This window comes from Aquarana catesbeiana, linkage group LG05 (genome assembly GCF_042186555.1).
Source record: "Aquarana catesbeiana isolate 2022-GZ linkage group LG05, ASM4218655v1, whole genome shotgun sequence".
Classification (NCBI taxonomy): domain Eukaryota; kingdom Metazoa; phylum Chordata; class Amphibia; order Anura; family Ranidae; genus Aquarana; species Aquarana catesbeiana.
The window spans coordinates 35,160,949-35,183,364 of NC_133328.1; the positions used below are offsets into that span (position 1 = coordinate 35,160,949).

Here is a 22,416-nt window from a genome sequence, read left to right on the forward strand (position 1 = left end):
AGTGCTCCGTGAGATGATCAAAGCTTGGTATTTTTTTTATAACTTAACCTTGCTTTAAACTTCTCCACAACTTCATCCCTGACCTGTCTGGTGTGCTCCTTGGCCTTCATGATGCTGTTTGTTCACTAAGGTTTTCTAGCAAACCTCTGAGGGCTTCACAGAACAGCTGTATTTATACTAAGAATAAATTACACACAGGTTGACTCTATTTACTAATTACAGTAGATGACTTCTGAAGGCAATTTGTTCCACTAGATTTTAGTTAGGGGTACCAAAGTAAAGGGGGCTGAATACAAATGCATGCCACACTTTTCAGATATGTATTTGTAAAAAAAAAAAAAAAAAAATTGAAAACCATTTTCCTTCCACTTCACAATTACAACATTTATGTTTTTGGTTGTAACAAGACAAAATGTGTAAAATTTCCAAGGGTATGTACATTTTCAAAACACTGTATATAACAATATCAAAAGTCCAGAAGCTTTACCTCCTGGATTTATTGATGGATGCCGGCGGTCACTTCACCTTATATGTGATTGTCGCATTTGTTTTCCTTTATCAGGCGTCGCCTTTATTTTTAACTGATAATTCTGTACGTAACATACTATATCTTAGAGCAGCATTGTTTTCTAGAATAGGAGGTGTGTTAAGACTTTAGAAAACACCATCTCCATACCATTGGAGGATGTCTTCCTTAGTTCAGACAAAGCTGGGAACATTGCAATTGATAATCATGCAGCAGAAAACACCGGAAGTTTTCAGCTGACAAGATTTCTGGCAGGATCAACTTTTTTTTTTACAATTACAAAAAGTTTTTAAATAGTATACAAGCTATTTAACAGACATCTGCACTTTAAACTTCAGTGGACCAACAAATCAGATTGAGTCGAGTTTATATCATATCATTTTTTTAACATTTGAATTAGGATTTAAGCAATACATAAGGAAGATCAAGAGAAAGTAAAACCCATTACAGTATTATGTAAAGAACAGAACAGAATCAAATACAACAAAATATCAGTAAGCAATCTCCACTTGTAAAACTGGAACATTCTCTGGTCTTTCTAGGTTCATATCCAAAAGTTATGCCATAGCTATTGCAATTTTGATACTTCTGCTTCTGCTGTATGAAGAAAGAAAGAAAGTGACATGTCATTACAAATGTTAAATAATCTTTCTTTCAAAGTCATTCACATTCATATCAATCAATTGAGGACACTGGACATGCTACATGTCCAGGAAGACATCCTCAAAGTAGAGAGGACATATGCGGAACATCCAGTCCTTCTGCCCTCCTCACAATTTCCAGCAATTCTAAACTCTGAAAATGAAGGCTGCTGTAAAAAACAAAAAACAAAACAAAACACTGGTGAGATGTGAAATAGAAAGATGCAAAGGGGCATTGTTACTTTTGTATCCACTATTTCATTCATCTGCAGATCATAGGGATGAACTTCAATCTGCAGATCATAGGGATGAACTTCAATCTGCAGATGCTGTCAGTTAAAGAGAAATTAAACAATTTTTTTTTAAACTGCTGACAGGTAGGGTTTTTATGATAGGAAGATACCCTATTTGTCTCTTCTGTCATTAATGCTTCACCCATGCGCAGCTCAGAGTAGATTTATGGCACTGCTCTGTGTCGTGAGTCCCATGCACAGGAGTGACACCATCATGGCCCAGCCATTCAAGTTACGGAACAGAGCAAGCCCAGAAGTTAAATCAGAAGAGGGACATGCCGAAAGCAGAAAGTGCATCGCTCAAGGGCATTATTTGACAGGTAAGTCTATCATCATAATGTGCACATATGCTGTGCATACTATAATATTATGGTATAAAGCTCCTGGGAGGACCATTAAAATATATAATATATATATATATATATATATATATGAGTTTAAATCTGCTTTAAAGTGAACTGACAAAAGAAGAAAAAAAATCCCAAAGCACACAACCTCTTAATATCATCTGCTTTGTACCAGAATGATAATTTTAGTGTCATTTTAAATAGGACAAATTAAAGAATATAACACTGGGGGCGTGGCCAAGTCAGGCATGTGAGAGGACGCATCTCCCACAGCTCCCGGCAGTGATCCGGTAACCGATCCTCCCCCAGCCCACATACCGACTTTGCAATGACATATGCAGCACGGGTACGACCCAGAGACCCCAGGGGAACATCCGCCGGCGTTTTGCACCAGGGGAAAGTCCCGAAAAGGACAGCTGGAGATGTCGGGCCTAGAAATCCAAGATGGCGCCGCCGCGGCCTCAGTGAAGCACACACTGCACGGACAGGACAAAACGAAGGATGCTGGCCCTAAATCAAGTAAGCTTCCCAAGCATTCTAGTAGGGATGCCCCTAGAGACACGCTCTACTATACACAAAAGCTGTCTGGGACTCTGGGAACGGAAAAGCCATCCCACACTACAGGGACAAAACACATGCAGGAGGACATGCAAGCAGACTCTCTCCCTATACATTGGGGAGAGGAGGAGGGGGAGCAGATAGCCTATGCATCTGGGGAACCACACAGCTCAGCAGACCTGGACGCTGTGCAACCTACTTTGGCTGATATTCTTAGAGCTGTAAATAACTGTACAGTCTCTGTTAACACTTTATGTTTAAATGCATCTCCAGCCACCGATCACTGATCACCGGAAAGCATGGCGGACATCCCTATAGTATCTTGGAACGTTAGGGTCTCCACCCCCCTTTAAAGCGCACCATGATTCGCATGAGCTTAAAGAAATATATCCCCGGGATACTTTGTTATCAAGAAACCCACCTGACTGCGGACACTGCGAGTTTTCTGCGATACTCCTGGGTGGGAAAGGCCTATCACTCCACACACACTTCCTACTCTAGGGGGGTGAGTGTGCTGATTCACGGAACACTGGACTATGAAGAATTTGCAGGTGAAATAGATACTGAGGGTCGTTATGTCTTTCTCCATTGCAGGTTGGGTACATTGATATGTGTGCTGGTTGCTGTATACATTCCTCCTCCTTTCACGGCGGTGGTGCTTAGGTCTCTGCTTACATTCTTGGATGGCAGGTCTGACACGCCATTGCTGGTGACGGGGGACTTTAATTGTCTGAACCCAGTTGAGGATAGACACCCAGGCCCAGAACCCTCTGCCCTCTCCAGGGGTACACCCCTGGCGCAGTTGTTTCAAGAGGTGGGCTGGGTGGATATCTGGAGACACCGGAACCCCGGGGTCAGACAGTTTACTTGTTTTTCCAAAACTCATGGCAGTCTGTCCAGAATTGATCTGGGGGTGTGTAGCTTAAACATGCTCCCTTTTTTTTAACTAGGACTAGAACCCTATTAAATGAGTGGGTTATGGGACTGCACTCATGGTTTGGGCGGTGCAATTTAATTAAAATGAGCATATTGCCAAAATTCTTATATTTATTTCAAGCCCTGCCAATCAACATCCCTACCTCATACTTTAAACAAGTACAATCTCTTTTCACCCGCTTTGTATGGGCAAATAAAAAACCCTGAATCCCAAGATCACAGTTATGTTCATCAAAACAATATGGAGGGGTAGCGCTTCCGGATATCAGGAAGTACTACCAAACAGTCCACGTAGGTAGAGTGGTGGACTGGCACCGACATAAAGCATCTAAATTATGGGCACAAATAGAGCAACATCAAACAAAGATACCCCTACAGACCGCACTGTGGTGTTATGTTTCCCTTCCTTTAGAGTTGAAATCTCATCCTTTCATAGGAAACACTATAAAGCAATGCCTTCACGCCACGCTACAGACATCACTAATGACCAAAGAATCCCCTTTGACCCCGATCTTGGGACACCCCAAGTTTCCACCTGGAATCTCATCCGGACAATTTCAGGCACTAAAGAGCTCTGGCTGTGTTAGAGCCTCGCAATTTATACAGAACAATAAATGGCCCTCCATTTCAGAACTACTGGACCCGATTGGCCCATTCAAACTTACATTTTGGAGTGCAGCACAAATCCAACATTTCCTTCAGACAATTCAGAACCCTCAATTGTACAATAGACCCTTGACTACATTTGAGGAGATATGTTCAGACACAGAACCATTACCACAGGTCTTATCCAAAATGTACACTCTACTAAATACACCTCCACAACAACCCAACCTGTCATGCATTATAAAGTGGGAAACAGACCTTCAGCGTACTTTCACTGCAGTCCAGAAACAAAACATGATAGCTCTCTCCCTTAAATCTTCAATATGCACTAAATTACAAGAGATGAACTATAAGATCCTGACGAGGTGGTACTTAACACCCAGTTGCCTACATACTATATTTCCTGATACATCCAAATACTGCTGGCGTTGCCAGGCGGAAGAGGGAACGATGCTACACTTGTTTTGGTCCTGTCCTAGATTGACAAATTTCTGGACTGCTGTTCGCTCTATTTCTCAAAAATTTACAGATTTTCAGATTCCAAATGACCCAGCATTCTTCTTACTTCAGGTATCTTCCATGCCACTCAAAACTTATAAAAAATCCATATTACGACACCTAACCAACGCAGCCAAGTCCTGTATCCCCTTGTTATGGAAACAAACTGCCCCACCAACCGTATCGATGTGGCTACGGAAAGTGGAAGACATAAATAATTTAGAAGACATTATACTGACAGCTCAAGATAGACAAGCAGTTTATAAGAAAACTTGAACGCTCTGGAATATGTTTAAATATTCAGACGAAGGTAAAGCCCTTATGGGGAACCTTACTCAATGACAACTTATAACTCTTATGTTAAAAGGAAAAATGGCTTACTCAAATCCTCCGCCGGTGCCCAACCATTCCCCCTCCCCACCTTCCCTTCCCCCCTCATCCCCTTCCCAACCCTTTCCCCTCTTCCTTCTTTTACTTGCTCTTTCTTTTCTTTGATTCACTCTCTGGTAGCTACCTCCTGACTGTTTCAGTCGGACCTGTTTATAAACATCAAACGCTTAACTGAGATATTGACCACTGACTATTGTGAGTGTGATAGGATTTTGCAGTTCTGAGATGATGTAACATTGAGAAGATGTACACGTCAGGGATAATACTATATAACAGAATTAGGTTGACAAGAACTTTACTTTTAAAAAAATATATTATGTTTTATTATGATGTACTGTCAGGAGGCTGTGACCTCACTTTTCTATTCTGTACCATTGTGGTATTTGTTTGGGGCTCTGCCCTTTTTCTATGAAAATTAATAAAATATATATTTGAAAAAAAAAAAACATGCTCCCTTTTGTGTCTGACATGATCCACAGGCCCCGCAGTGTTTCCGACCATTCTGCGGTGGTCATAAAAATTACAATAGCCCCAATAGTTACACTACCCAAGGCCCCTTGGAAATTGAATGCCTTTTGGCTGCAACTGTTCCGCAGTCATGAGGGGATAGTGGGGAGCATGCGTGAGTTCTTTCACACCCAGGATCCAAACGAGTCAGTTGGGCAATGGGATGCCTTTAAGGCATATTTAAGGGGAGTTTTAATTGCTGAAATGAACAAAGTCAAACATGATTCTTCTATTCTTAAAACTGACATGGAGGCCAGGGTCCAGGAAATGGAACAAAGGTATATTACAGACCCTTCGGACTCGACCAAGGAGACATGGCAGGCAACTCTTTCTGCATACCACCACCTGCCGTCCTCTTCGGCCAAAAAGAAGCGGTTCTCTGCGAAACAGGCGTTTGAGGAGGGCGAAAAAACGGGCCGCATATTGGCGAGGATGGCAAATTCTTATCAGAAGTCACCAACCATAGGTGCCGTTAGAACTAAGTTGGGTAACAGTTAACACACCTGAAAAGGTGCTGCAAGCACTAGCTGCTTTTTATGAAGAATTATATAGGCCGGGTACATCCTACACATCAGAGGATCTAGAACAGTACTTAGAGCAGACTGACTTCCCTAAATTAAATGAGAAAAAGGGGAAGGTACCATCCAACGGTGTCACAAGAGTTGCCACCATCCCTAGCATACGAAAAAAAGGAAAAAGACCCCTCAGAGAGTGGTGGGACTTTGAAGGCAACGGAAATGAGAATAAAAAAGCGGGTTTTATTAATACAAATATATAAAACTATACATATCGACAAGAATTTTTGCAAATACAAACATGTGAATCAGTTTGACAATAAAAACAATATTCTGCTGGTGAGCGAACAGAAGGTGTGTTCATGTAGTCTTCTACCTGAGCCTACGCGTTTCGGGACTACTGAAGTCCCTTCATCAGGGGCAAATGGTAAGCAGACTTTACACCAAGCATGAACAGGAGGAGAGGCCAACCGTCGGAAACACTTTCGGGGACAACCACACATCAGACGCCAGAAAACCAAATTTGGGAAACGGGCGTGTCTCTGGCCCCACCTTCTCCACACTGGTCCCAGTGTATCACCACAAAAAAAGGGGGGACAACGCTACCCCAAGAGGTCCCAGCGAACAGCAGATCAGAGGGAGAAAGGAGGGAGAAGAGGGGATTGTCCCAATATTAGTGTGTACGTTTGTCACTGTCCGACGCGGCGGCGGTGTGAGGCGGCTACAAGCCATCAACAACATCGGCAACATTAGAGACCCAGATTTCCCTATATGAGGTCGCTATTTATCACTATAACTGCAGCTGGTTTTGCGCTTCAAGCACATTCGCTTCTTCCACTTGCCACTGGGCATATTTCTTTACACACTAATATTGGGACAATCACCTCTTCTCCCTCCTTTCTCCCTCTGATCTGCTGTTCGCTGGGACCTCTTGGGGTAGCGTTGTCCCCCCTTTTTTTGTGGTGATACACTGGGACCAGTGTGGAGAAGGTGGGGCCAGAGACACGCCCGTTTCCCAAATTTGGTTTTCTGGCGTCTGATGTGTGGTTGTCCCCGAAAGTGTTTCCGACGGTTGGCCTCTCCTCCTGTTCATGCTTGGTGTAAAGTCTGCTTACCATTTGCCCCTGATGAAGGGACTTCAGTAGTCCCGAAACGCGTAGGCTCAGGTAGAAGACTACATGAACACACCTTCTGTTCGCTCACCAGCAGAATATTGTTTTTATTGTCAAACTGATTCACATGTTTGTATTTGCAAAAATTCTTGTCGATATGTATAGTTTTATATATTTGTATTAATAAAACCCGCTTTTTTATTCTCATTTCCGTTGCCTTCAAAGTCCCACCACTCTCTGAGGGGTCTTTTTCCTTTTTTTAAATTAAATGAGGGTCAGAGAGCAGACCTAGAATGTCCACTAACGGTAGAGGAATTACAGACTGCAGTCCGCTCCTTCCCTAATTGTAAAGCACCAGGGGAGGACGGGATCCCTATGGAGATATACAAACAATACCTTACTGAACTGTTGCCACAACTATTCAGGGTTTTCAATAGATCCCGGGAGGAGGGACATTTACCAATCTCAATGACCAGGGCCAACATTGTTTTGCTCCTCAAACCTGGCAAAGATCCTGTAGATCCAGGGGCGTATCGCCCGATCTCATTGCTACAGAGCGATGTGAAAATATTGGCTAAAGCACTGGCCATTAGAATGAATGGAGTAATTACCGCTATTGTGCATGGAGACCAGGCTGGCTTCATGCCCAATAAATCAACGGCCGTTAATCTCAGAAGGTTATTCCTTAATATTTAGTCTAAAGCTGACAATATGGGTAGCAGGGCCCTATTATCGTTAGATGCTACTAAAGCGTTTGACAGCATAGATTGGGACTATTTATGGTCAGTGCTACACAAATTCGGGTTCGGCCTGAATTATATTTCCTGGGTCAAGCTCGTTCACAGCCAGCCGGCGGCCGCTGTTAGGGTGTCTGGCTTCCTGTCCCTGAGCTTTGCGTTGAGGAGGGGTACAAGACAGGGATGCCCCCTGTCTCCCCTCCTCTTTGCACTGGCCATAGAACCATTGGCGATTGAGTTCAGGGCAAATAGACGCATCACTGGCTTCTGTTATGGAGACATGCAGGAAAAAGTCATGCTATATGCTGACGATACCATGCTTTTACTTGGTGACACCGACCTTTCCCTTCAGGAGGCCATGGCGACCATATCCAAGTTTGGAAGGTTTTCGGGTTTACTTATAAATTGGTCAAAGTCTGCCCTCCTCTTGCTGGACGGAGATATCTCACAGACGGTGAATGCCTCTTGCCCCATACCGATTGCTACATCCTTTAAATATTTGGGGATTCAAATTACTTCGCAGCCTAGGGATTTCATTCACTTGAACAATTTTCCCCTCTTACAAAGATTCCGGGATGGAATTAAAACTTGGAACTCTCTTTCTGTCAGTAGCGGGTAGAGTGAATCTAATAAAAATGATTCTCATGCCACAGTTACTTTACCTTTTACATAATACTCCTATGGTTATTCCCTTAAAGATATTCCATATAGTTAATGCTATCTTCCGAAACCTTATTTGGAAGAATAAACCCGCCTGGATCAAATTAGAACACTTACAGGAGGCCCAAAGATAGCGGAGGACTGGCGTTGCCCAATCCATGGTTATATTACCTGGCTGCCCAATTGCAAAACTTGATCGGCACAGTTGTACCATCACAAGAGTCGTCCCATAAAATAATGATACACACAGTAGGAAGGGGCCAGAGTCACATGGCTCTGGAGGCCTTAGCCTTTACTAAACCACACAAAAAATACCCAACTTTCAGTTTGGTACAAAAAGTATGGAATAAGTCCAAATACCTCCAGAATGTGGATGGCTATACTGAGTATAGCCCCATCTGGCATAATGATACCTATGGGGAACTGGCCAAACTGCAGTGTGGGGCTAGATGGAAGAAGTTCGGAGTTACACACATTAAACATATATTTAGGGACAGGGTGCTACGTACGTTTGCTGACTTAACCACTTCCGGACCGCTCACTGTATATATACGTCATTTTTTTAAAGATGGATATCTCGGTAACGGCAGCAGCTGCTGCCACAACCGAGGTATCCATCTTTAGGGCCGGCGTTTCTGTACATGATAACGGTGGTCTCTGCGGCGGGTTCACCGCGAGATCACCGATATCGGCGGCGGGAGAGGTGCCACCCCCCCTCCCGCTGCTCTCCCGTACCCTCCGCCGCTTACCGGAGCCGTCGGTAGCGGCGGAGGAGATCGGGACCTGTCACTGCTGAGGTACTGAGACGAGTGAGGCCAAGATGGCCCCCACCCATCTCTATACCATAGGACGGCCGGAGCGACGTCATTACGTCAGCTCCGCCCACTTCTCTTAAAGGCACAATTTTTTTTGTGTCATTTTTTTAAACGACTTTTTTTTTTTGCATTTTAGTCTAAATATGAGATCTGAGGACTTTTTGACCCCAGATCTCATATTTAAGAGGACCTGTCATGCTTTTTTCTATTACAAGGGATGTTTACATTCCTTGTAATAGGAATAAAAGTGATCCAAATTTTTTTTTTTTAAAAACAATGAAAAAATAAATAAAATAAATTAAAATAAATAATAATAAAAAAAAAAATTTTTAAAGCGCCCTGTCCCGACGAGCTCACGCGCAGACGTGAACGCATACGTGAGTAGCGCCCGCATATGAAAACGGTGGTCAAACCACACATGTGAGGTATCGCCGCGACCGGTAGAGTGAGAGCAATAATTCTAGCACTAGACCTCCTCTGTAACGCAAAACATGCAATCTGTAGAATTTTTTAAACGTCGCCTATGGAGATTTTTAAGGGTAAAAGTTTGACGCCATTCCACGAGCGGGCGCAATTTTGAAGCGTGACATGATGGGTATCAATTTACTTGGCATAACATTATATTTCACAATATAAAAAAAAAATTGGGCTAACTTTACTGTTGTCTTATGTTTTTAATCAAAAAAGTGATTTTTTTTCCCAAAAAAGTGCGCTTAGAAGACCGCTGCGCAAATATGGTGCAAAAAAAAATATTGCAATGACCGCCATTTTATTCTCTAGGGTGTTAGAAAAAAAACAATATATAATGTTTGGGGGTTCTAAGTAATTTTCTAGCAAAAAAAACTGTTTTAAACTTGTAAACACCTAAAATCCAAAATGAGGCTGGTCTTAAAGTGGTTTAAGGAAGCGTATAATTTGCCTCCCTCAATGTATTTTTACTATATGCAACTTAGACATGCGGTGGCGGTTCAGGGCCGCTCTTCGGAGTGGCATTTGTCCCCAACCCCTGTATTTAATCTTCTGGGGGATGCTGGCTCTTCTAAAGGATTTATCTCTCAATGCTATGCCATCCTGTTGCAATCCGTGATGAGGCGGCATCCCCTGAAGGTAAGGGAGAAATGGGAAATGGAGGTGGGACAGCTAGACGGGGATCAGTGGGAGGAGATTTTTCAGGCGGTGAACCTTTGTTCACTTAATGTGTCCCAAAAACTTACCCAACTTTACATTTTGTTGAGAACGTACTATACTCCATACAGGCCACATCTCATGAAAGTACAGGCTGAACCGACATGTACGAGATGCAAACGTGACCACGGGGACCTTATACACATGCTGTGGAGGTGTCCCAAGCTACATACATATTGGGCGGAAGTGGTGCGGATCAACTCAGTCTTTGCTGTAAATCTTCCACAGGACCCTAGAGCATGTCTCTTGGGGGCTCTGGAGAAGTATGAGTGGGAAGGTCACTGTAGAGAAGCTGTACATAGAGTACTTTTTCAAGCTAGAAAACTGATTATGATTCATTGGAAGTCTGAAATGCCCCCGACTATTAAGGAATTGTTTGATAATGTTAACGTAACTGAGATTGGAAAAGTTGATATACCAACACAGAGGTAGCACGCAAAAATTTGAAAAACTATGGGCGCCATGGTTAAATGTACCGGGATTGGCCCCTATGGAACTAGTGGTTGACAGCTTACTAGGAATCAATGTTGGGTGATGTATAAATTAAGTTTGGCCAAGACTGAGACTTAAGCCCCGTACACACGGTCAGATTTTCCGACGGAAAATGTGTGATAGGACCTGGATGTCGGAAATTCCGACCGTGTGTGGGCTCCATCACACATTTTCCATCGGAATTTCCGACACAGTTTGAGAGCTTGCTATAAAATTTTCCGACAACAAAATCCGTTGGAATCCTGTCGGAAATTCCGATCGTGTGTACACAAATCCGACGCACAAAGTGCCACAAATGCTCAGAATAAATAAAGAGATGAAAGCTATTGGCCACTGCCCCGTTTATAGTCCCGACGTACGTGTTTTACGTCACCGCGTTCAGAATGATCGGATTTTCCGACAACTTTGTGTGACCGTGTGTATGCAAGACAAGTTTGAGCCAACATCCGTCGGAAAAAATCCTAGGATTTTGTTGTCGGAATGTCCAATCAATGTCCGACCGTGTGTACAGGGCATAAGTGTCAACGATGTTACTTGAGGTTGATGATTATTAACTGGACTGTGCACTATACAGAGTTGTTGTATGGCTTTGAATACAATGAATATAATGTCTGTAACGTTTTTCCTGCAAATTTAATAAAAATCTTGTTGGATTAAAAAAAAAAAAAAAGAATATAACACTATTTTTTAAAGAATGACACTTTTTTAATTAAATGAAAGCTTGCCAAAAAAGGAAAAAGTGCTTTTGTTTTTAGTTATGTTACTTTTTTGTCCACATTTTTAGCATAAAAAAAAGAAAAGTTAATTGTTACTTTTTTGTCTTTTTTTTGCATAAAAAAAGAAAAGTTCATTGTTATAAGACAATATCATAAAAACAAAACATTGTCCTTAAAAAAAAAATTACTTTTCATTTTAACCCCTTCCTGCTTGTTCGGCATTCTTTAAAAAGTTCAGATTGTTCTAGATTTTGATTGCCTGTCACAGTAGGCATTTTGCCTAAATACCACATGCGATCCTGAAACTGTCAATAGTGAATTGCAACAGTTTTTACCGCAAACGCTCCGTAAATACTGCAAGAAAAGGCATTAAACGCAATTCACAAAAGGAAATAAATAATTAAATGCATGCGTGTTAATTACGTAGTGGTCCAGGTATTTAAGAAATGTAAAAATATAATAGGCAATTTTGAGTAGTTGGGTGGTAACCTGAGGTCGTGATGTCACCACGTTTTACGTTTTCAGGAAAAAAACCTGTGTGAAACCCCCCTCCCCCCAATACTTACCTGAGCCTCCTCTCGATTCAGCGATGTCTACAAGAGCCTTGCCTCTCCAGGGACTCACACTCTTGATTGACTTTTGGCAGTAGCTCTGCTGCTGTCAATCACAGTCAGTGAGCCATTCAGGAGAAGGAGAGGTGGGGCCAAGCCACAGCTCCGTGTGTGTCAATAGACTCAAAGAGCCGCAGCTTGGAAGCGCGCCTGTTTGGGTGCCCCAAAAGCAAGCTGCTTGCCGTGGGGACACCCGGCAGGAGGGAGGGGCCAGGAGCACCGGCGTGGGACCTGAGAAGAGGAGGAACAGGGCTGCTCTGTGCAAAATCGTTACACAGAGTGGGTAAGTATAACATATTTACTATTAAAAAACAGAAAAATAAAACAAGGCTTTAATATCGCTTTAAGGATTTTACACTATGCAAAGCCTGGCGCTCTGTTTTTTCTCTTCATTGCAGGAGACCTTGACTGGTCCATAGGGGGTGTACAGGTGTGACCATAGGTATGTACAGCCTATTGCATTAGGGTGTGCACCCCAAAGCTAAAACACACACATGTGTGTGTGTATATATACAGTATACTATATTTATAATATATATATATATATATATATATATATATATATATATATATATATATATATATATATATATATATGTATTTATATATTTATATATATATATATATATATATATATATATATATATATATATATATATATATATATATATATATATATATATACACACACACACACAGTGCCTTGAAAAAGTATTCACACCCTTAGAAATTTTCCACCATTTGTCATGTTACAACCAAAAACGTAAATGTATTTTATTGGGATTTTTCATGTGATAGACCAACACAAAGTTGCACATAATTGTGAAGTGGAAGGAAAATGATAAATGGTTTTCAAATTTTATTACAAATAAATATGTGAAAAGTGTGGCGTGCATTTGTATTCAGCTCACTTAAGGTCCCTTTCACGTGGGCTTTCTGATCAGGTCCGCCTGTCAGTTTTTGAGGCGGACCTGATCGGAGCCTCCATTCACTCCTATGGAGCGGTGGGATTCAGCGGTGACGTGTCCGCTGACATCCGCCACTATCAGATCCGACCCTGTCTGTGGAATCAAGACGGATGGCGGTCCTATTTTCCATCCCTCTTGCGGATCGGATGAGATCGGATGAAAATGGCCAGGTGATTTGTTTTCATCCGATCTCTCAGTAGAGGAGAGTGGGGCTCTGACAGGTCCATCTCTGCACAGTGAGCAGAGACAGACCTGTCATCCACCTGCTTAGCTGGGATCAGCGGATCGATCCCCCACTGAGCGAAGCGGAGATCGCCGGGCGGACAGCCTGTGTAAAAGGACCCTTACTTTGATACCCCTAACTAATATCTAGTGGAACCAATTGCCTTCAGAAGTCACCTAATTAGTAAATAGAGTACAACTGTGTGTAATTTATAACCCTCCATTAATCTGTCCAAAATAAAATATATATGTGGAAAAAGGGTTTGGCCCCAAGGATATTGCGGACACAGAGGAGTACAATGCGGGAATGCCCAAAAGATGTATAAAAAGTATAAACTTGATTAGTACAAAGATTATATACAATACAAAATAGCTGTACAATAATCACCTAAAAACAATAAAATGGAACACCTGACACTGGAGATGAAACAGCTGCTGAACTTGGAGCACGCCACAGATCAAGACAGGAAGTCAGATTAGTGGAACATGTATGCCAAGGTACCCAACATGTTTCAGAAAGCAAAAGAGGGATTTTTTTGGGACATGTATATTTCCTTCTTCAGGGGTTAAAACAAGCGTGCTGTTCCATTTCTATTGAAAAAAAGAGGATATATGGGGTGTAGTATATCAATGGTGTGATAGCATATAATTGAAGAAAACTGGTTGGTCATAGCAACAATATGGTACATGTAATAAATAGAGTGAAAATAACCTGTACTTACATATCAGTGTATTAATTTAACAGTACACGTCAGTAGACAGGACGTCAGGCCTTGGGTATTGCTAAGCTGTATTTATAAAGTATATTCATATATTTTGGGAAAATAAGAAAATCACTCCTATATAGTTGACGCAGGCTGGAAAAATAACAGCTAAGTGAATGAAAACAGGGCCAATGGTTACACCAGAGCGGTCCACCAATGCTCACGGGGATATCCCTAACGAGTGTGTAAAAATCGTCATCTGACGTCTCCCCAGATCACCTGTGCCGCAAGTCCAGTCCCATATCCATCTCCAATGGGGAGATGCGCGGTGACGCTGGATCGGCCGGGGGATCCCCATTGGAGATGGATATGGGACTGGACTTGCGGCACAGGTGATCTGGGGAGACGTCAGATGACGATCCCTGGCACCTGTGTCCGCCCTTCACTACCTTAGTGAATAAAATTCTCTGATTGGCTATCTTGTGATCCCTGGGCGTATATATGCCTGTATGTGTGAGCAGTCATTGCTACACAGCCAGGAAACGCCAGGGATCCCTGTGAATGTTTATCTACATCTATATTACAGGTATTGGCTACTACTCATTTCCCTTTTTTACTTTTTGTACCTTTACATTACAAGTCTCTCTATGGGCGGTGACGTGTTGATGTCTACCTAGCCCAACAGAGGACTGCCAATACTTGTAGCCATATTATTTTCTCTTATTTTTACACACTCTTTTGTTTCATTTCCTATCAGATATCCATCTCCACCTGTTAGAGATATCCCCGTGAGCATTGGTGGACCGCTCTGGTGTAACCATTGGCCCATTGGTTTTCATTCACTTAGCTGTTATTTTTCCAGCCTGCACTTCAACTATTTAGGAGCGATTTTCTTATTCTCCCAAAATATATGAATATACTTTGGAAATACAGCTTAGCAATACCCAAGGCCTGATGTCCTGTCTACTGATGTGTACTGTTAAATTAAAACACCGGTATGTAAGTACAGGTTATTTTCACTCTATTACATGCACCATATTATTGCTATGAACCACCAGTTTTCTTCAATTATATGCTATCACACCATTGATATACTACCCCCCATATATCCTCTTTTTCAATAGAAATGGAACAGCACGCTTGTTTTAACCCCTGAAGAAGGAAATATACATGTCCCAAAAAAATCCCTCTTGCTTTCCAAAACATGTTGGGTACCTTGGCATACATGTTCCACTAATCTGACTTCCTGTCTTGATCTGTGGCGTGCTCCAAGTTCAGCGGCTGTTTCATCTCCAGTGTCAGGTGTTCCATTTTATTGTTTTTAGGTGATTTTTGTACAGCTATTTTGTATTGTATATAATCTTTGTACTAATAAAGTTTATACTTTTTATACAACTTTTGGGCATACCTGCATTGTACTCCTCTCTGTGTCCGCAATATCCTTGGGGCCAAACCCATTTTCTACATGTTCTTTTTTAGGATGTGACACAGAGTGTTGGGTTCCCCATATACCCCTGGTTGGTTTCAACTTCTTTATCTTTTTTTTTGTTAAAATAAAATATATAGTTAAAGAGGCTATAAAATTTCATGTATACTTTATACCCTTTAGGTAAGCCTATAATAAGGCTTACCTATAGGTACTGTAAAAATCTCCTAAACGTGCGCCGTTTAGGAAATATTTACTGTATACTGCATGCGCTCTGAAGAAACAGCCACCCATGCCGTTCTTCAGAAGACAGTACCGTGACCTTCAGCTCCAGCACGCATACACGGGAGTGATGTCACGTGGCTCTGGCCAGTCACACAGTCGGAGTCCGTGGCCCCACAAGGAAGACGGGCGAAGATGGATACGGCCTGCAGCAGGGACGATGTGGGCTTCATTTGCAGGTAAGTGTTACATTATGCCTTTACTTTGCAGGGGAGGGAAAAGAGTTTACTTCCTCTTTAAGGCAAATAGACTGTGCAATTTGCAAGCTGCTCCAGAGCTTGGTACACAAGCTTCACATTACAAAGAATACCCAATCACATGCAAGAAAAAAACAAAACAAAACATTTTTGCTTGCACATGATTGGATGATGGAAGTCAGCAGAGCTACCCCTCATTTACTAAGCTCTGGAGCCACTTAACTTGCAAAGTGCACAGTCTATGTGCCTTTAGTAAATCCAGGGGTTTCCTTAGACTGGAAAACGATTTCAAGGGTTCCTCTGTGTTGAAAAAAATTGAGAAAAGCTGTGAAAGTGTAACTAAAGGAAAAACTTTATTTTTCATGTTGGATAGAGTAATGGAGGGTTAGTACCCCTGTCAGTTTGTTTTTTTTATTTTTGCCATCTGTGTCCTCATTGGAAGATTTCCACCCTATTACTTTTTTTTTTTCATTTTCCTTTTAATGATAATGGTAAACAGTAAAAATAGAGAGGGTGAATCTCCCAAATGAGGGCACAGACAGCAATAAAAACCTAATAGGTTTACTAATACCTCTCCACTCTATTCCAAACTAAAAAAAGTTTTTCCTTTAGTAATACTTTAAGTAAATACAAAATATCAGATTTTTGATACTATTTGCTTTCGAAATTTTACATTTAAATATTTTTTAGTTTAGTTGTTTTTGATACATCATGTATGTCTTGTGAAAGAAGCTTCCCTTTGACTGTTATTCTAGTCACCTTTTTTCTTTTGTATTAATACATATGCTGCAGGGACCGCACTGTCTTAGCAAGTTGACATATTTCTACAGTGTAAACCATTTATTATTAGTCCACAGGGTTTAGCTATCGCCATTTTAATTCTTTAATAGCAATAAAAACTAATAGGAGTTCTAATTCATGTCCACCGTATCCATCCCACTTGAAAGCGCATGAGATAAAATACTGCAGGGTTTTGTGAGATAAATACTACATATGCCGATGAAATACTGCATGCCTTTTTTTGTAGCTTTTCTTGTGAATGCCAAAAAAACTTTTTGAAAAAATGCTATGAGGTATTTTACTGCAAATATTAAAGAGGAAAATACCACTTTGTGAATGAAGCCCACTGGTCCATTCATAGGAAATACACAGATTCCCGATGTGTTTTAACGTAAAGTGGTTGTAAAGCTACTTGTAAAGTTTCAACAATCCCCTCTGTTAGATAATGCTATGTTCCCCAGTGTGTGCGATTAAAAAAAAAAAAAACAGCCATTGCGTACCTTATTCCATAGCGCCGATCGCTGCTCATGTGACAGCCCAGCTCTCTCCTTTCCCAGGCTGACAGCTACAGTGGGAGGGGCTGAGAACTCCCATTGATTTCAGTTGGGAGAAGGAGAGACGGGGATCACATGAGCGCCGATCAGCGCTATGTAATAAAATACATTGGGGGTTATTTATGAAAGGCAAAACTACTTTGCACTGCAAGTGCACTTGGAAGTGCAGTCGCTGTAAATCTGAGGGGTAGATCTGAAATGAGGGGAAGCTGATTTTATCATCCAATCATGTGCAAGCTAAAATGCTGTTTTTTATTTTCCTTGCATTTCCCCTTCGGATCTACAGAGACTTTACTTCCAAGTGCACTTTTAGTGCACTTTCAAGTGCACTTGCAGTGCAAAGTGGATTTTCCTTTAGTAAATAACCCCCATAGTGGCTTTTTGTTTTTAAATCACACACACTGGGGAACATAGCATTATCTAACAGAGGGGATTGGAGATACTTTACACTGTTATTCCATCATCGGGGGGGAGGATTGGGGAGCTGACAGGCAGGGAGGGAGAAGAGGACAGAGGAGAGCTGTGGATGACGGGGGCAAGTATAAAGTGACCATGGTGTCAGAGCTCAGCAGCCATGATAAACTGTGGTCAGTTTACAGAGGGGAGGGCAGAACCAGGCAGGATCAGCCAGGTATTTTAAATGATACAGGGGGCCAAATTACACAGCACAAGCACTGTGCTGTATAACATGCTTTAACCACTTCAGCCCCGGAAGATTTTACCCCTTAATGACCAGGCTATTCTTGCGATATGGCACTGCGTCGCTTTAACTAACAATTGTGCGGTCATGCGAGGTTGTACCCAAACAAAATTGATGTCCTTTTTTCCCCACAAACAGAGCTTTCTTTTGGTTGTATTTGATCACCTCTGCGGTTTTTATTTTTTGCGCTATAAACAAAAAAGCGACAATTTTGAAAAAAAACTATTTTTTTAACTTTTTGCTATAATAAATATTCCATTTTTTTAAAAACAAATTTCTTCATCAGTTTAGGCCAATATGTGTTCTACATATTTTTGGAAAAAAAAAAAAAAAAAAAACACTATAAGCGTATATTGATTGGTTTGAGCAAAAGTTATAGCATCTACAAAATAGAGGATAGATTTAGGGCATTTTTATTATCTATTTACTAGTAATGGCAGCGATCTGCAATTTTTAGCAGGATGTAAATGTCACTGTCAGGGAAGGGGTTAACACTAGGGGGTGATCAGGGTGTTAGATGTGTTCCCTCGTGTGTGTTTCTAACTGTGGGGGGGATGTGACTGACTAGAGGAGGAGACAGATCGCTGTTCCTGATTACTAGGAACAGATGATCTGTCTCTCCTCTCCTGTCAGAACGGGGATTTGTGTGTTTACACACACAAATCCCTGGCCTGGTTCTCATGCCCGTGATTGAGGGTGGCCATCGCAGCTGTCGGCCACGCGCATCGGGTTCCCCGCCCTGCAGCAGGCACAGGCATGCCTGCTATGGTTTTTAAAGGAGCCAACGTACCAGCGATTCGCGGGAACGAGCTGACCTGCCGCTGTATAATGACGGTGGCTGGTCAATAAGTGGTTAAAGGAACAGGATTTTTTTTTCTTTTTTTTTAGCTTTACAAACACTTTAAGGTACTGGGAACTGATCGAATAGTTTTGCATAGAATAGGTATGATTTAAAAGAGACGTTAATTATTTAATTATTTTTACTATGGAGGGGATTTCTACCTCAAGAGCACCGGAGTAGCCATGGGGGCAAAATTTGCCCCCAGCTTGGCTGGATTGTTCATGGCCTTGTGGGAAAATGACAAACTCTTTTCCCTCAACGAACCCCGCCTCCTTTTTTGGCGCCATTACATTGACGACGCCTTTTTTCTGTGGAAGGGGGATGAACGGTCCCTCCATAGTTTCATGACCCAATTGAACAATAACGACTGGGGGATTAAGTTCACTTATGAATACAGCCTGACTTCAGTTAATTTCCTAGACTTGGTAATTTTTAAAGAACAATGTTCCCTCCTTACCAAAACCTATTTTAAAAACACTGATCGTAATGGATACATACCATTAGACAGTGGACATCACCCAAAATGGCTACAAGCCATACCCAAAGGACAATTCCAACCTATTAGAAGAAATTGTTCCCATATAGAAGATTTTCAGATTCAAGCTACTGTTCTAAAAAACCCATTTATAGATAAGGGATACCAACCTTCTGCATTGGATAAGGATCTGCAGGAGGTTGCTCTTCTTGATAGATCTAAACTTTTAGTTCCCAAAACAGGCAATGAAAATGAAAGCAAAAATAAAGATTTGGAATGGTCCTTTCTGACCACCTTTTCCTCACACTACTGGTGGGTAAATAAAACCATTCGGAAACATTGGCAGACCCTCAAGAGTGATAAGGTGTTGGGATCTGCACTTCCGGATCGACCTAAGGTCTTATATAGGAGGAATCAAAACCTTAGAGATTTATTGGCACCCAGTGTGATTAATCCACCTCCCAAAGTTCAAATGTTTGGTAATCTTAAAGGTTTTTTCCGTGCAATAAGTGTGCGGTGTGCAGGTCATCCCAAATGGTCCGAGGTTCTACAATTTCATCTTTTGTTACCTCAAGGGTTTACTCCATAAAAGATTTCATTACATGCGGGACCGTGGGGGTGATATACCTTCTTACTCGCCCATGCGAGTTTCAGTATATTGGAAGACCACCCATGCATTAAAAATTCGGATTAATGAACACTTATCTAACATACGCAGGGGGTTTGTCGGACATAGTGTTTCTTGGCATTTTCACCAGTTTCACAACCGAGATACATCGCAGCTGAAAGTTATGGCCATTGAAAAATTTACCCCACATTGGAGGGGCAGTGATTTAAAACGCCATATCTCACGCCGCGAAACCCGCTGGATATTTGATATGCAGCGTTATAGTCCGTGGGGCCTCAATATAGAATGGGATATAAACTGTTATATTGATAATAGCTAGTAAGGTTGGTACCCTCGCATTTCACATATGCATACCTATATGAACATTTTTCCTGTGAATTAGTTTGGCTTCTTTTCCTTCTAGTGATTTTCTAAATCCTTCCCTCCAAGGATTTAATATTTTTTAGTAAATTTTTTAAAATTTTTTAAATATATATTTTTTTCCCTTTATGATATTGCTTACATAAGTTTTTTGCACATGCAAGATTTTAATGCTTAAGTGTATTTGCACTTCATTGGTAAAGTCTGGAACATCCTTGCTTGCCCACAATGTTCCCTTATTTGAATGATGGGGAGAGTTGGCAGGGGAGGATGATTTAATGCGGTATTTCAGGGATAGGTATGCTGCTTCCACTGTAGAGGTCGGTACTGGCCACCCCTGAGATATATTTTATATGTAGTTATAAACTTATGATTATTTATTTTATGATCATTTATTTTAATTTAATTGTTGTAGAATTTATTATAAGAGTCTTATGATATGAATAGTTCTTGTTTTTATATTATATAATTTTTTATGTTTAAATTTATTTTTATACATGGTTACACTGTGAACTTTTCAATCTGGTTTCCGGTGTCACCTTCCTGCAGAGATGCCTATATAGTGTGGTGAGTGACGTCTGGCTCCAGCCTCCTCTCCCAGTTGAAGCCTCTTACGGGGAAACGCTGCGTCGGACAGAGCCACGGACCTGACGTCACCACACATCAGCTGGCCAGCTTCACCGCGGCTGAGCTGTCTGTTTCTGGAACTTTCTGTTTTACTCTTGATGTCAGCCATCCATCATTTTTAAACAAAGAATTAAGTACTACACCATGGAGGATCCTCTGTCTATCTGATTTCTCCCTACATGTAAATGAGCGATCTCAGAGGCACAGGTCATACGGTAATCCCAGTGCTCGGGAAGGACTGAAGGGGAATTCCAAGCCAGCAAGTACAATCAGCTGTTCCTATCACCTGAATCAGCTGTTCCCGCCTCTTGGATCCGATATCTGAGAGCTCGTAAGACCCCCATGATAGGGGTCCACCACATCTGGTAAGCGCCCCCCCCTTCTCTTTTCCGCTGTTCGGTGTGTGCAAACACCAGGGGAGATGGAATGTTACTAGATATAGCAGGGACCTATACAGATATACAGTGTCTGATTGTTTTTACTGGACGTTACTTTGTATTGATTTTTCAGGACGCTATTTTGTTTCTTTTTACATTCACCCATTAGGATCACATTATGTTACATTATGGTGTTTAGGTTGAAGGTGTCCTTTTAAAACACTTTTTTCTGACATTTGTAGCGCACCTTAATTTATTTTTATTTATTGTTGGAACTGGATATTCAAGTTTTTTTGGGGTGCAGCACTTACTCAGTGTTTTGTTCATCATTATTCTATGATAATTTGAGTTTACGTGGATTTGTATTTATTAATTTATCACACATTACTGTGGGGTTTTGGGGTTAGCGCAGATTGCTCCTGGTCCATTAAAAGAGACTTTGACTTTAGAAAAAAAAAAACATAAATGCACTTTTTTTTTACATTTACTATATTTTTTTAGGAGCCTGGAAAGCAAGGTGCCAGCAATCAGCAGATCGCTGATGCCATGCAGGTCTCCTGCAGACTACCAGTGTAAGCTGTCTGCCCCGTACATTGTACGACTAGTCAGTTTCACACCAACAGGAAGACGCAATGAACTACCACAGCGCTCAACAGCACCGTGGTAGTTAATTGAGAACTACAAGCTGACAGTCACAAAGGATGTCAGGCTTGTAGTTCATTCACACTAAGCTGTGGAAATGAATGATGTGGCCGTGTTGGCGGAGCTGTTTTCAGAAAGTGACAGCTAGTACTGGGAACTTCTCCTTGTACTGCTGTCACAGGGAGAGGAGGGAATGGCGAGCAGCTGCAACAGTGGGAGCATGTAACATGTTCCTAAAGGTGAATTTATCCTTTAAAGCTGCTGACAGTTCATCTTTTGTTGTCGCTATTCCATTGAGGACATTTATCTTCACTACCTATTACAGAGATACAACAGGACGAGAGAGGAGATCATCCTCCACAATAGGTGTCACTGTAACAGGTGTCCTCATTGGAAGATTTGCCTTCACCACTTGTTCTAGCATCAACAGGGACTGAAGTGAATGTACAATATGTAAAGCACCGTTTAAAATTGTTGGGGATATTTAA

At 41.5% G+C, this 22,416-nt stretch overlaps 1 long non-coding RNA gene across 1 annotated transcript in view; it reads right to left on the bottom strand.

Moving 5' to 3' along the window:
* Positions 1-371: 371 nt before the first annotated feature.
* The window catches only part of LOC141144179 (uncharacterized), a 37,036-nt gene continuing 14,991 nt past the window's right edge, over positions 372-22,416 (bottom strand). The window contains exon 3 of the long non-coding RNA XR_012244362.1: positions 372-1,123. This is a non-coding gene — a long non-coding RNA (uncharacterized lncRNA). The remainder of the gene's footprint in view (positions 1,124-22,416) is intronic.